The sequence below is a fragment of the Bombus bifarius genome, unplaced genomic scaffold, assembly GCF_011952205.1.
Source record: "Bombus bifarius isolate JDL3187 unplaced genomic scaffold, Bbif_JDL3187 scf7180000008000, whole genome shotgun sequence".
Lineage (NCBI taxonomy): Eukaryota > Metazoa > Arthropoda > Insecta > Hymenoptera > Apidae > Bombus > Bombus bifarius.
The window spans coordinates 83410-99853 of NW_022884379.1; the positions used below are offsets into that span (position 1 = coordinate 83410).

Consider the following 16444-nt stretch of genomic DNA (forward strand, 5'->3'; position numbering starts at 1 on the left):
TGGATCACGAATGACTTATATTACCGATCTGCTTATACTCACCTGCTTGTCCCTCCACAGGTTAATATAAACGGAGTTCCACCGTATAACGAGGGTTAGGAGGAAAGAAGATGGGACGAGACAAAAGTTGGGAAAGACGAGAAAAGGAAAAACCGCCTGGCAACCACCCTCCCGTGGTGGATGCACCTCCGCGAGTAGCAGCCTCCCTCCAAAGCATGGAACGTGGCGCATGCTCATCCGGGAATCGAACCCGCGAAGGCACAACGTCACCGGCGAACCAGCCGCAGGGATCGTCAGTGCGTTTGGCGAACAGTTCGCGAACGGACGTGTTCCTCGTGGTCTCTTGGAGAACGATCTAAACCCAAACTATAAACACAGGAGAATCTGACAGAAACACGCGGCGGTTGCGTCCACTGGTGGTACCAACCAGCAGAGGACGCGTCATGCTGAAAACCTTTATGTCGTTTCTTCGTGCTTGATTCGTTTCTTCATGATCGATGATAACGCTGGAGTTTGCGTGTCCTCGTCGTAAAACGCTTCCTCCATAGGTCTTCAAAGGATTAAACCATTCAATTCGTGTCTTTGATCTTGGTAATAGGTGAATGACGTGCTGGTGATCTTCTCGGGGGAGCGTGCACCGAGACACCAAGGTCGTTCACGATCAATGTTCGCCGCCACGTGACGAGATTCGCCGTGCACTCTGCGTTCTGTTAAAATACTTCCGCGAAGAGGAATTCGACTGAAAATTTCGACATTTACATTTTATAATTTATCATTCTCGGGACCTTCGTTCGCCTTATTTCTTATTCGAAACATTGTATGAGAAAAAAGGACACCAGAAGAATTCTACTCGCAAGATATCGATAGCTCTCTTTTCTATATTTCGGAGTATTTCTCTTCTATGAGGAAAGAAGCCGTGAATTTGATGTAAATCCTCTATTTTGTCGCGTGATCATGTGGTGTGGTGAACTTTGTATTGTATAGAAATATATTGTACACTGTACATCGTTGAACTTTTGTTGAGTGGTTGGAGATAGAAACACGTGAGAATAAAGAAAAGGAAGAGAAAAGAAAGAGACATAGGAAGAGGGACACAGTGACGTGCAGTGCGATCTGTGGTAAGAAGACTCTAGGGACTACGAAAGCCCAGCTACGACGTGATATGGCGGGGAAATCATAAACGGAGAGGGTAAACGAGAACGAAGGGTGAAGAAATTGGAAAGAACGCGTGGTTTCGGTGAACGTGGCTCCTGAAGACTGGATTTTCGTCAACGTGGCTGGTGAGTCTCGTTTTATTTATTATTAAACGCTTGTCTTATCGTTCTACGAGGAATGTAGGGTGTCAAAATGATTTTCCAGCGATACATGAATGAATATAAGTCTCGTTGAATGAGAAATGGAAACATCAATCTTTTGTAAGAAGGAAAGAGCAACAAGTGTTGCTGCTGATATCTCACCGCGGAGACAATCTTTGATATAAATTTGTAAACACTGGCGCGCACGCGGTTTCCACGCCGATATCAATAAATTCGCGCATTTTGAACCAATTTTTGATTCTTGCGAAACTTGAAGCAAGGATTGTAGACAACGTTATATTAATTTTATCAGTGATGCTTTGGTTGATTAAAAATTGACACAATGTTCACGGTGGATTAAGATTTCAAAATATTTGGTAATTAATTTTAAATAGCGTCGCTATAAAGGAATCTTTGTTCTATTAAGAATGAAATGATTGTAGGTTTCAGACATGCATAATATTAACTCATTGCACCCTTTATTCATCCTTGAACGATGAAAACTAAATCAATTTTGTCTCACGTAGATATTTCACGTTTATTGCTTACAAATAGTTACATAAAAATGATATTTGAACATTATTTCCTATAGTCTCTTTTCATTATGACAGTTCACATGCACAAAATTGAAAATTTTTCCGTGTTATGATACTATTTTTATGTTTTCGAACGCTTGTTTTCTAGTCAGTAATAAAGGAAGAAGTAAATATTGGTAACTGTTAACATAAAGTTACAGCAAGGAAATCGGAAATTAAGAGGTAAATAGCTCCGTGGTACTTTATCGAAGGCAATTTCGTTCAATTATTAAGTTATCTCCTAAAGGTTCTTTTCCTGAACTAAGCAGCATAGAAGAGAGAGCGAGAAAGATTATTCGACTGAAAAAGTTTTAATAGCTTTTGAAATATTTTCTAAATGCTTTTTCTTTCACATCTGTTTTATAAGTTTCCTTTTATCGACACATTCCCTTGGTGCTGTTCGACTCGAACGTCTTTTGATCGTGAGATCGAGAATACTCGGTATCGATAGCCGATAGAAAAAATTAATATCTACACTTTTTAAACTCACTGTTGAAAAAAATTCTAGAGAAAGATTTTGAAAGAAAATGAAAGTATCTCTCTTCTTAAAGAACAGAAGTATTACGTACGTGTCAAGTATATTCTATACATATAAAGATATTATTAGAGTAGTTACAGAGTACATATTAGGATATTTACATCTCGCTTCATCGATTCATCATATTTGTAAAAGATTGAAAGAAAAAATTTTTTAAACGATATAGTCATCTTTTCCGTATCATTAAATGTAGCGATATAAGACTAGATTATACTCTCAATCATCATATTGTTGCGTTCGTTGTTGAATGAAAAATCTCCTTTACCATACCATACCAATTACCATAAAATTTCATATTTGACTTCAAAAGTACACTAATTATTTTCTAATTATAGTCAATCCAAATTCAAGGATATCATATTTTCAGCAACTCGTAACAATCAACCAAACGCGTGAACGACACACGATAACTATAACCTTCTAACCTTATCTTTTCACGTAACTTCATTAATTTAAAATATAATCAAAATTAAACGATCGGCCAAGTCCAGGGGTTAAGTTAGGTCGTCGAGGGGTGGATCAATGTGGCTGTATCACGCGAGTACCGTTCCGTATATCGTGGCTTATCGTCGGCTGGAATGAAGTCGAAAGAATTCAGAGTCTCCTCTGAAATGGCCCAGAAAATATTTGCGTGGGATTCCAGTCGCAACATCTTTCGTTTCCCTTCCGTTGGCGACGCGTGGCGTCGTTTTTGCGACACGACACTTGCCACAATGGCATGTCGTCCCGTTAGACATTACAAGTCCTATTACGCGGGAATTTTCGACGATAACGAAGTCCTGCTCCTTCCTTTTTCCCTCGACGTAGTTAATCGACCGAAGGATTGTTAGCTTTAGGTTATTGTGTTCAAATCGTATACTTAACGTTCTACAATATAACGTCTGTAGCCTTTTAATTTATGAAACAAATTCTGTAATCAAAATTGTATTTATCGGGTGTCTTCATGATGTGTATAAAATAAAATTCAAAGGCTCAAACATAATATTGAAACTATTACGATAAAACAAAGTATCTCGTGTTCCCAAGTTTGGCCCATAGGCTTGGTAAAATACTACACGATATCCCTTTTTATCTAAATTGACAAGTTTAATATTGAAAATCATCTAGTACATTATAGCACCTTAATATTTAAAAACGGGAGTATGTGTATGTTTGGAAGTAACAAGTATCGATATGTTCGAAAGATATCGAAAGAAGGGTTTGTCAGGAACATGATATTACTAGTCGGAAATTATTTTTTGCTCGTGGTGACTGTTACATTAGCGAGGAAGAATAAAAACGAGTAATATAGTCCGAAACGTTGGATGACAGCCGGTAAACCCCCATTCCGCCACGGCTTATACTCCATTGGACAAATTGCCGCCAATCATAAATAATTGACAGACAATCACGAGGGATTTAGATTTTCCAGCTCGGCTTGTCCATAAATTTGATACCGGTTTTCGTGACAATTCCGCCATTCTAATTTACAATGCGTTCCTCACATTTACGTCATATTTTTCATACTATCATCTGTCAGACCGAAAAGCAACTAATAACGTTCGTTTCATAATTTAATGAAGCATATCTGCTATGTTCATCTTATTATTGAAAATTCGAAGGATTGGAAGCTTGTAATTTGACAGATTATTAGTTGGTAATGTTAATAATTCATGAAATCTATGAATTATATATTTGATGAGAATTTTAATGCGATGGCTAATAGACTGTGGATGCTTACGCACCTATAGAAAATCAAAAAATGCAAAAGTGTTGGAATTTTTTTGGTTAAAAATTGATAAATTGCTGTTTCATAACTCTGTAAATTGTTCAAAATTCTTACGACGAACGTTGTATTATATAATTGTAAAAAATTTAATTTGTAAAAAATATTCCTTTTGATTTTTTGGGGATCACTGAGATATGGGATATAAGATCCTATTCTAGATGAGACTTTAAAATTGTTCATAACATATATTTTTTTTTAATTTTTCGTGCATCATTGCGTTTATTACAAATAGAAAAATTGTGTTGCCTTGAAAAATTTAAGTACACCTATCTTAAGCTTAATTACAAATTCCTGCTCTGCAACGAAAATATAAATACTGTAAAATTTGTCAAATTCTTATCTCTAATTCTTCGAAGATTGGGAAAGAGTATTTGCACCTTTCTATGTGCGAAGACTTGAAAACCAGAGTAAATTAATTATTCCTTTGTTCATGCAAATACGAATACCATCGTGTAGGAAACAAATGACAAATTTATTCGTAAAATTCAAAGGCTTCCCTTTTTTGAGAAAAAATCACTGAGGGATTGGCTCGCGTGTGTCTCGAGAATTTGTAGGGATCGCGCGTGGTTCGAGGAACAGCCGTCACGGACACACGTATACATCAAGATCGCGAATGCCTCGGAGTAGCATGCCTTCTGTAATCAGATAACGAGCCTCGCAAACGAAATCCCGCGATGATATTTTTGCCTTTATACGTTTAACAAAATGCCATTCGCGTACATTCAAACGGCACGTATCTTCATGTAAAGTAAGCGCTCAGATTGCGATCAATGAAATACCATTGTTTCTAATTTAAATTTATTTCTCTACCGTTGATTGTCTTCTCGTGTTTTGTCAATTACTATATACCATAGTTAACGTATACGATACGATTGGCACACATAGCGTCCACTCAGTAATTTAACTAATTCTTTTCTGTTTTAGCTTTTATGTGTTTCGATGGAATTATTTTACCACCACAATATACAGCATAAAAAGTCACAAAACATTGGATTGACCTTTGTTTTCGTATTTAACATGGTTTCGTAAATATTCACAGCAATATGAAAACTCGCAATTGTTTCAAGAGGTGGTTTCACTTCTGTAAATCGTTTGTTAGCTAAAATAAAAAATGTCGAATTGCCGGATTTCCGTCAGGGTTTTTTGCAAAGGCTGTTTATTCGAATATCATTAAAAAAGGAAACTACAAAAAATTAAACAACTCTGTACCGCCAATAGTGTCTTTTGAGTTATATCATTTCTTAAATGAGTGTGTGAAATGCATGATCTCTGCAACTTTGAATCTTTAAGTACCCCATACATGCATAAAAATCCGTAGTCTACTTGTAAAAACACATAGAACGTAACTAACACAACTAACGTCGCGAATGATATTCCTAATGACATATACCTAATTTGTCACAAAACCCAGTAACTTGTCTGAAACCTCCCTTAAACTCTAATACACATACATGGATCGAGTTCGAATCGTGCAAAGAACGACGGAAATGGCAATTCCCTTGGTACACAGAGCACATAGGAACTTCCGCCGAGCAGACAAGATACATTTCCGCGTATAATTGCGCGAGATAAGATATAAGGATTTCTGTTTCGAGATCGAGCGCTCGTTCAGGTTGGATGGAAAGTCGGATCCAGGGGTCGTGGAGGCAGGAGAACCGCGACATTCAGAAAGGGGTACGACGACCAAGTTTCCGGGGGGTTTTCGGTTGGAACTCGTTCGTAACCGGAGTCCGATCCGGGCCGTAATTACAATTCGAACAAAGTTATGCTGGCCTGGATCAGGCGGGGATGTGTCAAGTATTTAATCAGGGCCGAGTCGAGTCTACGAGAGACAATAGATGGCGACCAACCAACCCTCCTTCTCCTCAGCCTACCTAACCCCTTCTATGGCTCTATCTTTCTCTTACCATCGTTTGCCTCCTTCATCTATCCCCTCCTGCTCTGCCAACGCTATGACTAGGGGTGCAATTATGTCGACCTCATTTCAGGACAGCTTCACTCCTCCCTTTGAATTGTACCGTAACTCCTCGTATCTCCCTCTGCCCCTTTTCATCCACATTTCTTTCCCAGGAGATCAACCTTTGAGTTATTCCTCGATTACTGGTAGCTGTACGTTAGTGTAAATTATATTTTTTTAAATAACTTAGTTTCCTAATCCTTCGTTTCTTGTAGCGTTGGAAATTTGGTTTATTTCTAGATTGCGGATTTTGGCGTACCTATTTATAAGGAATTTAAAGGTATAAAGATGAACAAAATGCGTGAATTTCTAAGAATCGACATTTTACATACTACTATCTGTTTCACAGTTTTCTTTCTTTGCTTTTAGATTCCGCAAGATTTTCTTTGCCTTGGATTATGCTTGTTTTATTTCTCTTTATGTAGCTCCTTTTGGTGTTACGTTTACCTCGTTGATTTCTTCATGAGTCTTGTTTAGAGCAAAGCGTCTTGGTTGAGATTCTTCTTATATGCTCGAATAAATTATGCTGTTTTTCTTTCGCTTCTTGTTACATCGCAGTAGCATTGTAATCGTGTTAGCACAGAGAGTAATCGCACGGAAAGAAGGTTGTTGCTGTTTTGACAAGATATCATAAAGTTGCTTTTTCTTCAGTAGCATTTTTCATATTCAAAGTTGGGTTGACAGTTTCACGGAAATGTAATTGGCCGTGCGTCATAAAATATTAATTGGGTCAACGCGTTCACTTCTAAATTATGCAATAAAATTATAAATCGCGAAATTGTGGAATTGTGGAAAAATATTTTTCAAGTAATCTGTATCAAATGTATATGTAAAGTTTTACGATATACGAGGAAATTGTACGAAAATACAATTATATTCATTATAAAAATTATTTTTTAGCACGTAGCATTGCAGATATGGAAAATTGGATTCATAGTGAATAAATATAATTGGTATTTTAGGAAATTTTAAACGAACTAAGTTCTAGATAATTATGAGGATGCACCGTATGCGTTAATAATCAAGGGAATGTATTTCTATAATATAATTAGTAAATATACTAATATACTAGTTTACTAATCTACTAATGTACTAATGTAATATTCTTATGTTGCTCGGTCCTTTGAGCCTATAATGTAAACTCAGTAGGATTAAGGAGGATTTGCTTAATTGTGTAAAAATATGCGTTTGAGCGTGCTATTGTGAGAAAAAGATAAGAGGCTGGTGATAAGGCTAATTAAAAGAAAGAAAATAAAAAGAAAAGAAATTTAAGCTACGTTGTTCTGTCATTGTATGTAGCATTTTTGTAATTTGGTAATTATTTCAGGTCTATACTATCAAATATAAAAAATGAAAATTTCTGTGATTATATGAAAATTACAAAGCCGGTTTTGAAACATAACACTACAAATTATTTTCAAGTAAAGGATCTGCAAACTTGCTTCACCTTGAAAAATAATTTCAGTCAGGCAACAAATTTTGTTTAGCGTAGCAACAAAGTTCTTGATAATAGTTAGGCAAGCAACTCGTGTCATGATTAATTCAGACATTTATGTTCTTTCTCGCCATTTTGAATTAAATAGCTGGAAACGGAATGTGTTTTTGTTTGTTGCCCGGAGGATTGCTAGTACCACATAAAGATAACAAACGCTGCTACGTCTTTTTCCTTCATGAATTGCAAATTCTCGTCCTCATGCTTCTTCCGCTTTCTTCATCAGCTTTACCATGTGTGTATCTTTGAAACTTTAAATCCGCTTTGCCCGGTTGTGCCACGAGGTACATAAATTCAAACGCTTTTTGATACAGCATCTACCAATGTTCACACGTTTATATACGATGGTATTTGGTTGGTAATTTCATGAGAAGAAAAAGGAGATTATTAGAAGGCATTAATATTGGAACAGCTATTTAATAAACAACGGTTTATCGGTAATCGATTATTCCCAACAGCAAATCGGTTGTAATCAGCAGATACTGTATAAAAAAACGAATAGATTTTATTTTTAGATGTAAATATTTAAATAAAGCTTTATTAATATTTTCACGTGAATATCGTCTAAAAATGTAATAATTACACTACTGATGTTTCACAGCAATTAATTTGTGGAATTTTGCAAAACTTATTCTTAATACATTTCATATATTAAAACCTAAACTTCTATTTTATTAATAAATAAATAATGGTAATATTTTCGTTATGAAAGTATCTAATATATCTATTCCAGGGCGTAACAATCAAAACAGGGCGAATATTTGCGGAAACTAAAAAGGACTACTACATAAGGCACACTAAACTTTTATATTACCACTAAAAAGAAAATCGTGCATATTATTTATCAGAAAGTTGCTTAACTAACCTATTCCACTATATTATATGATTTTTTTCCATAAATCGAGGTCTGTAACAATATCCAAGTAAATACACGATCAGTTCTTGGAATTTCGTGGAAACAACGGTGGGCCAGTTAAGCCATTGGGTTTATTACCGAATGAATTTTCCGGCCACGGCCGCGTCGCCGGATTATGCAATTTAAAACGAGTTAATTGAAGTGCAATAAGTCGTTAAAACTCTTGAGCAAATTAATTAATATAAAAGCCGGTTAGAATAGCGCAGAGCTAAAGCGCACAGCTCTCCCAGTCCTGTTGCCTCCAACCCCTTGGTTCCCTTGCCCTAACCAACCCCCTCTGCAACCCTTTCTCTCTCTCTCTCTCCTCTCTTGCTCTCCTCGTTGGAGAGAGCAACGGCAGCGGTAGCGACGATGGCGCAAGCAACGGCGGGGTCAGAGAGGTAGAGACCAGGGAGGAAAAGTACGGTTAATGAAATAATGTACGCCCGAGGTAGTCCTCGAGCACGCAGCGCGCAGCGCGGGATTTAACTTTTCCACGAAAATACTTGCGCAAGCTAAAGAGGCGACACCCCATCCCTTGGCTAGCAGCTACCGGCTACCCTCTTGCTGCTTTGAGTTGCAATCGCGGCGAGGGTGGTACTCGGTGACTCGATCGTTGAGAAATCAAAGGAAACACGAGACGTAACCTGTTTAATTAAGAACTTCGTACGATAGAGTTGGTATGTAGCCACGTTAATGATTTAGCCCCGGTGCTACCGCTTTTCGCCGATGCCATTTGGCAATCGTTTCCTTTCGTTTGTTCGGATGTTGTACTGTACTGTTTGCTAGTAGATGATTTTATTTTGGTAACAGAAAAATTATTAGTGCCGGCATTGGATTATTTACATAAGACACCAAATTATCCAAATTCGCATTAAAATTATATGAATTTATTAAGTAAATTTGCATGGAATAAAGAAACCGGAGAGAAGATGAAAGCAATATGAATCCCGGCGGATGTTGCGTAATTTGTTATTTAATATTGTATTGTACATTCCTGATGGTGAATAGAAGGAACATACGAGATCGGGATTCCCGACCTTGGATTTCGCGCGACGGAGCCAACATCGTGAAGCACGGGGGAATATTAAATCCAATCTGACACGAAATTCAATATCGTATTATTCGAAAGAAATCGAAAATATAGCTCTTGATGCAGCGTATTACGTTCCGTGCACCGTATTACGTCCCTTTACATCTCTACCTATGGGCGCACAGTGGTCTTTACAATCGCACGAAAATATTCATAACTCGATTTTCAATTTGCGCGTTGGAATACCAGACGCGATATATCCCCGGTTTATCATGCTGTTTCTCCCCCGGGAAACTTTTATTTCATCGCACTACCAGATAATTAAATATATAAAAAAACGGTGCTGTTGACAAGCGAAATAATAAATCGCGTTAAATACACCGAAATTGAGAATACAGCGTCCAGTTGGAAAACATCGTTTATTAAATCAATCCTGGCCCCGATGTAATCAGAAAAAGTATGAAAGCTCCATCTGAAAATTTGACAAAAGCAGTTCTAAAAAGGGGACAAATTGCGACTAGGCTCGGGCCAAACGAAATAATTAGGACGCGAAAGACAACTGGAACGACGACGAATAATTTGCAAATTACTTTTTTCGTCTTCACAGCCTCTGTTTAAGATAATTAGCATTCATAAAGCGATGAGACAGCGTTACACCTGTCGCAAACTGGTTCCGGCAGCGAGATACAGCCGCGTCTTGCCACAGTCTCAATTAGCTCGGCTTCACAGTTCGTTAGGCCTTTTAAAACCGGTTTCCAGAACTGAATGTTCTCAGTGAGGACACGCGCATAACTGAACACGACTGATGAAAGGGTGAAACGATAAAGCATTCGAAGAAGGGACGCTTCTTGAGCCAATATCGATTTAGATTGCGTAACATCCACGTAGTTGAATAATTCGGTGATGTTTGACATGGTTTGACATGTTTGGTTCTTTAAATTAGCAAGCTCATTTTTCTTAGACGGTTTATCACTCTAAACATAATATTCTTACATTTGGAACTTTTTGTTCAAAAGTTTCCGAAACTTTTTTCTTTGACAAACAGGTTCAAGTATCGAAACTAAAGAATTTGTTATTGTACTTTTCAATTTTGCAGTAAATCTCACAAAATATTTATACCTGAAATGTCAAATATACAAGGGTTCAAAACATTTTTCCCCCATAAACACATCAAAATATCAAACTCAAAAAATTTTCTATCTAACAAAACATTTCTGCTCATAAATTATTTTATTGTATTCGCTGTATACCTCAATAAACAAAACAATGAACGTTTCAGAGCAATCGACAGTGGTTGTAAATCGGGTTCTCGCTGGAGCAAAGATCCGGCCCGGGTAATCTTCCCTTATCAGAATGGATCGTATAATGCCTCGTAACGAGGATGCAATGTCAGCTGAAATCCCTGCCACGTAGGGCGGCTCTGCGGAGGATTGTTGGATTCGCAGGAATGACGAAACGCATCCTCCGTATGTAACCGTGTACAGGTGCACACGTACACTCCCGTTCATAACTATTACGATACTTTTTGGTTTAGGATAAGTTTATAAAACACGGTAATTCGTTTAAATCATCAAGCAAACGATTAACCGATCGCGATTTTGCACCTGTACAAGATAAAAACTTGTAGAATCTATTTGTAAGAGTAGCAAGAGGAATGGGCGATGGTTATGAATTCAGAATCATACGTATCGTACATAAAATTCTCTAACTTTGTTGGAAAAGTTTTGTAACTTGCAACAGCTCGTTTAAAATCTCGATGGAAATTGAAAATTACGCTAAAAAATTGGATGACACAAGTGCCAGGATTGGTTAAAGAAACATTCGCGAGATACAGTTAAAATAAGTAAAGATACAGTAAAAATAAGAAGAAATTATACGCAAAGATAGGATTTTTATTCTGACGTTGAACATACGAATTCATCTTAAGATTTTATGATCTTTGTCTGCCTCTGTAATAGTTTGCGTAAGTTTCAAATCAAATGATAATTGTTAAAGGCTTTAGCAAGTTCCTAATTCTCAGATTAACTTTCTCCAAGTGTTCTAACACTTATGAACCTGAGTGTACATACTCGATTCTGGCTACTAGCAAGAAGCACATGATCCAGAGGCTAGTAGAGCAACAAAGAGGGTGAGTTTGGAGAGGGTAGGAGCGTAAACGGACGAGCATGCGAGGCAAAGGCAACCAAGCGGGGAATCGGCGGGAGCTAGAGCTGAATTAGCATGGCTATCTGGGTAATATATTGGACTGTATCGTTGGACACGACCAGCCAGAGCCACGTGATATACTGACACCCCGGCTTTTATTGGCAGTACGTAGTCCACCCTCTCCCTTTTCGGAATAGCCTCACCTCTGCCCGGCCCTTGACGCCCGGCTTATCCACTTTCCCTGTTAATCCGGCAACCGTAGTCCGGACCACCGACGCTAAAAAATGTATTCCCTTTCCATTACTTTTGCCATGCTTCCGGAGAGTCCTCCGCAACGACAGCGCCTAGCATTGGATCCCATGTCTAGCTATTTTCGAGGTTCGGCTGCAAGTGGAAAATAAATTTTGTCGTCAAACTGGAGAACTAGAGGTGGTTGTTCCTTGCGGTTTATTAGCATGTTGAAGCTGATTGATTGGCCGTGCTGTGGATCTTCGTCGAGGGAATAAATAAATGTGGTTTAAATTGGGTCCCCTAAAGTAGTGCGTTGATGGTGATTGCGTGAATCTTTATGATTGCTTCGCGAGGAAATATGTGAATGAACTACTTTCACTCTCGTCCATAACTCACGAAACACTTGTAAATTTTAAATACATATAGACGAACGATTACACGAAACGATTAAATGATCCTGGTTATTTTATGTAAAATCGTCGAATGAAGAGATTCTTAAATAGAGCCATTCAAATATTCGTAATACATTTCTATGTCATGATTGTCAATGAATATTTTAATCTGCTTTAAATCCTTATCAATCTATAGTATATAAAGAAAAGCAAATAGCTGAATAATCGACTGGAGAATTCATGGGAAGGTGTATTAAATAAACTGTTCACCTTTCTCACTGTGTGATTGATAGATACCAATAAAGCATACTCTGGTTTTGTCAAACTTGACATAGTGCGGCTGCGGTACTTTGTCTGTTCTGAAAAATGTTGTATGTTACAGATTTCGGACTCGTGAATCTGGTAAATTCAATGGAATTTCGAAAAAATGAAATTCTCTGGAGTATTCGAATAAATTGGAATAGTTTTTTTTTCCAAATTGAACGTGTAATTCTATTTTCTATTTTATTTGGTACTTACACCACGTTTATGGTTGTGAAAATAATTTGGTATAATATAAGAATATAAGCGTGGAAATAAGTCAGTGAAATGGCGTGAAAAGTTAACCAAGCACACGCATTGGCGTGATCGCGAAGCTCGTGACTTGGCTATCGATCGTCGACGGTAATTAACGCGCGGTACACCCGAGAAAAATCGAAAACGATCAAGCGTCGGTACACGCAGCTAACTAATTACCCGCCGTGGATCGTGATTGCACCGCTTTGTCAGTCTCTCTGACTAGCCCTCGTCTAACCTACATGGATTTGCATTCTGATATTTGTTTCGCGAAAACGTCGCTCTATTTTTAACCGATATCTCCCACGATCACGCGCATCAACGGTCTAATAGTTTACCGTGACACATTTGCTATCTGTCTATCTGATGCTTGTCGCGCGTTTATTTGTCATCGGTGAAATTAGCACTTGTCCCTTGTTTCATCATTAATTGGGCAACTCGCATTCTCTGTGACCACAAGGTATTGCTTCCTATATTGAATTTCGTTATCTTCTTTTTTATTGATTATTTATAATTGCATAAATTACTATAATAGTAATAAATAATAAGTGAATAGTATAATCAGAATTTAAACGAGTTTTATAATTTTTATATGTTCGATTAGAATTCCTTAAGTTATCTTTTACGATTTTATTGATTTTGAAATTTTCATTCTTCGGTATTTCAGTGACGGATAAAAATTTCTTAATGTTGAATGCGATATAACGAAAGGGATAAATATGAATAATTTTTGTAGTTTTCCAGTGAGAGTTGTTATTAAAAATTACTATAGAAAGACATTTAAAATGTGAGATTTCTTCTGTTTGATAATAACTGTTAGTTATTTCATTTTACATCGAATAATAATCCGCAATTCATGACATGATTCATACTATTCGAAAAGGACATAAACCAATTCCAAATAATTATATTATAATTTCAATAACGAATGATCTATGGCGCATGAAACGTGAAAAGACTAGGTAATCGACAGGTTAATTGAATAAATCGTTCCTCTTCATTCCCTTTCTTTCAGTTTTATGAATTCAATATTTTCTATTTTTACTGACGCGACGCTTCGAATATTATGTTACTAACAAAGAGCTTCGTGCGTTACTTTCCAACAAAAGGTTATTTATTTCGCACAATGGATGACGCGTTTTTAACAATTTGACACTTTTTGTATCACCGGTTTACTTTGCAATATTTTAGTTATTGATGATATAGAGGAAATATTGCATGTAAAATTTTACGCCATAGAAGTGAAAAATTATTTTTTGAAGTAATTATCGCTGCATTCTTTTTTTTAATGGAGTTTAATAACGCTAATGGACATTTAGTTTGACTACTTTAGGTGCCAATATCACCGATTGCTACTGTCCATCCTAACTCATTTTAAGGTTCAGTTTTTAATTGATCAATTCAGTCTTATGAATAGCAATTATTTTTATGTCAATTTCAATTTTTCGATTGAAACTTGTTCGAAGGAAAATTCTTTTTGAAACGTAAGATAGGATCAAGTGAAACAGAGGATGATGACACAATCTGGAACTTCAAGGTCGCCGATCGTCGCCAAACGTCGCCCCGTTCTGAAAGAAATCCGGAAAGCTTGGAGTGGCTCGTAAAGTTTTAACGTTTGTGGGCCGTACAAGCGTTCGAGTAAAATAATACGATCGGTGCGTTTCTGAAAAGTGGTTTTCCGAGGTTGGATCGCTCGCTTCGCGTGAATTCGTTCGGATTTTAACGAACAACGAAGGAACTTTGAATCGTAAAACTCGATCGAGAAAGCGAGAAAGAACGGGTCCGCGGCGTTGGCGGCGAGGCCGAGACGTTTCGGGGTCGTTTTAAAGCGAAGTAAATCTCGGGGATAAATCGGTCGCGTCGAAGACCAGATCGCAATAACGTAAAAGTTGTGTGACACTGAAGGCGGAGGCAAGAGACGCGCACCTGTGCCGAATAGCCCACCGGTATATATGTAACGCCTTATTTCGCTCGACTGGAATGTGTCGCACGAGTCTCCATTCTCTTCATCGATTTATTTTAGTCGAGGCCTAACCGTGCTTGTAGACGAAATTTGGATGTTAACTTTCTTGTAACGGTTCTACGAACGAGTTACACTTTGTTTGAAACTTTATCAATATGATTATGGTAGCCGTGTCTTGTTCTAGTACTAATGAAATTTCACTACTGTGTACATGTAGCACTATGGTATGAATAGTCGTCACCGATTTTTATATTTGAAATTTGTTATCTCTTTAAGAAACAAAAATAATTCGTAATGTTTTAAGATTTATAAGAAAAAATATGGTGTTATATTTATAGTTAAATTCAGTGATAAAAAAGTAGAATAATAATAATAAACAATCAAAGAAATATATACTTCTCATTTAGAAATATACGAATGGATTCCACGGTGCTTTACAGTAATTTTTACAACCATCACAATAATTTAAAAGCAATAAAATTGTAATGCATTCTGTGAAAAATCTGTTTTACTATACTTCCCTATCATAATACAATAAATTGGAAATAAAACGTCCTATATTGATTTCCATTGAAATTTAAATGACTTTAACCAGTACATTGAAATTTCCATTGCTTGTAGGTATTTTGCTATTGAAAATTTTACAAAAGGTAGCATGCATTCAAAGCTACTAAATGAGTTTTATTTGAATTTAGTAAATAAAAGCAGCCGTCCAAACACTGAATATTCTAGAGAAGAATATGATTGAATATCGATTTTATTGAAATACGTCAACGCATTATCAATACACTATCTTCTTCTTAATTAGCAATTAAAGAATCGTTGAGACGACTATCCATTATACTATCTTCTTCAATCCATAATTACAGCTTTTATTTAAATTTTGAATATTATTTTTCGAAGAAATCAAGTAATCGCTCACTTACACACGCCGTTTAAGTTTACGAATCAAATCTAATTTCCATTATCAATAGTCGTATTATAAAATTCCTTACATGCCTAAGACCATTAGAAAGATTTCTAGAAAGGAATAATATTTATGCATGCACGCTGTTTTCATTATGGATGCTTTCTTTTAGGTAATAATTTCTAATCTACCACTGTTTCGTTCGATTATTTAACAAATTTCGTTGAAATTCCTAAAAAATCCTACATAGTAACGCTACATACTTACATTCTTGAATAATTGCATTGCATAGCAAATGTATTAACTGAAAGAATTAAATCACACGGACGCGAACCTAAACTTTACAAAGAAGCTATATTTCTCGATAAGAGTATAATCGCAAAGAATCTTCGTATAATCCTTATTCCTCGGACAATATATCGCCCATCTTCCTATATCGCTCACAAACCTCTCAATAGAATTATGACAAAATTGAAGAAAGAAGAAAGGAAACAGAAATCGGTTATCCAGCCACGTGTACCAAGTAAAACGTTGAATGAAGAGATTGTGCGTGCACATGGTAAAAAGAAAAATATTAAAAAAAGAAAACAAAAAGAAACGAAAGAAGGGAGAGCCGATAGAGTCAGGTGGAAAGATTCAGTCTGTTCAGTGACTAGCAGCGGGTTTTACACGCGACCTGTTTACACGACAATACCTTT

At 36.8% G+C, this 16444-nt stretch overlaps 1 protein-coding gene across 6 annotated transcripts in view; it reads left to right on the top strand.

Annotated features, from left to right (window-relative positions):
* The first annotated feature begins 299 nt into the window (after positions 1-299).
* LOC117206289 (teneurin-m) overlaps positions 300-16444 on the top strand; it is a 652575-nt gene continuing 636430 nt past the window's right edge. For 4 of the 6 annotated variants that reach the window (XM_033445490.1, XM_033445492.1, XM_033445491.1 and 1 more), the window contains exon 1: positions 303-1280. The gene's annotated coding sequence lies outside the window, so the exon portion shown is untranslated. Of the gene's footprint in view, positions 1281-16444 lie in introns of all 6 variants that reach the window. The other 2 variants (XM_033445485.1, XM_033445494.1) reach the window with 2 other exon arrangements.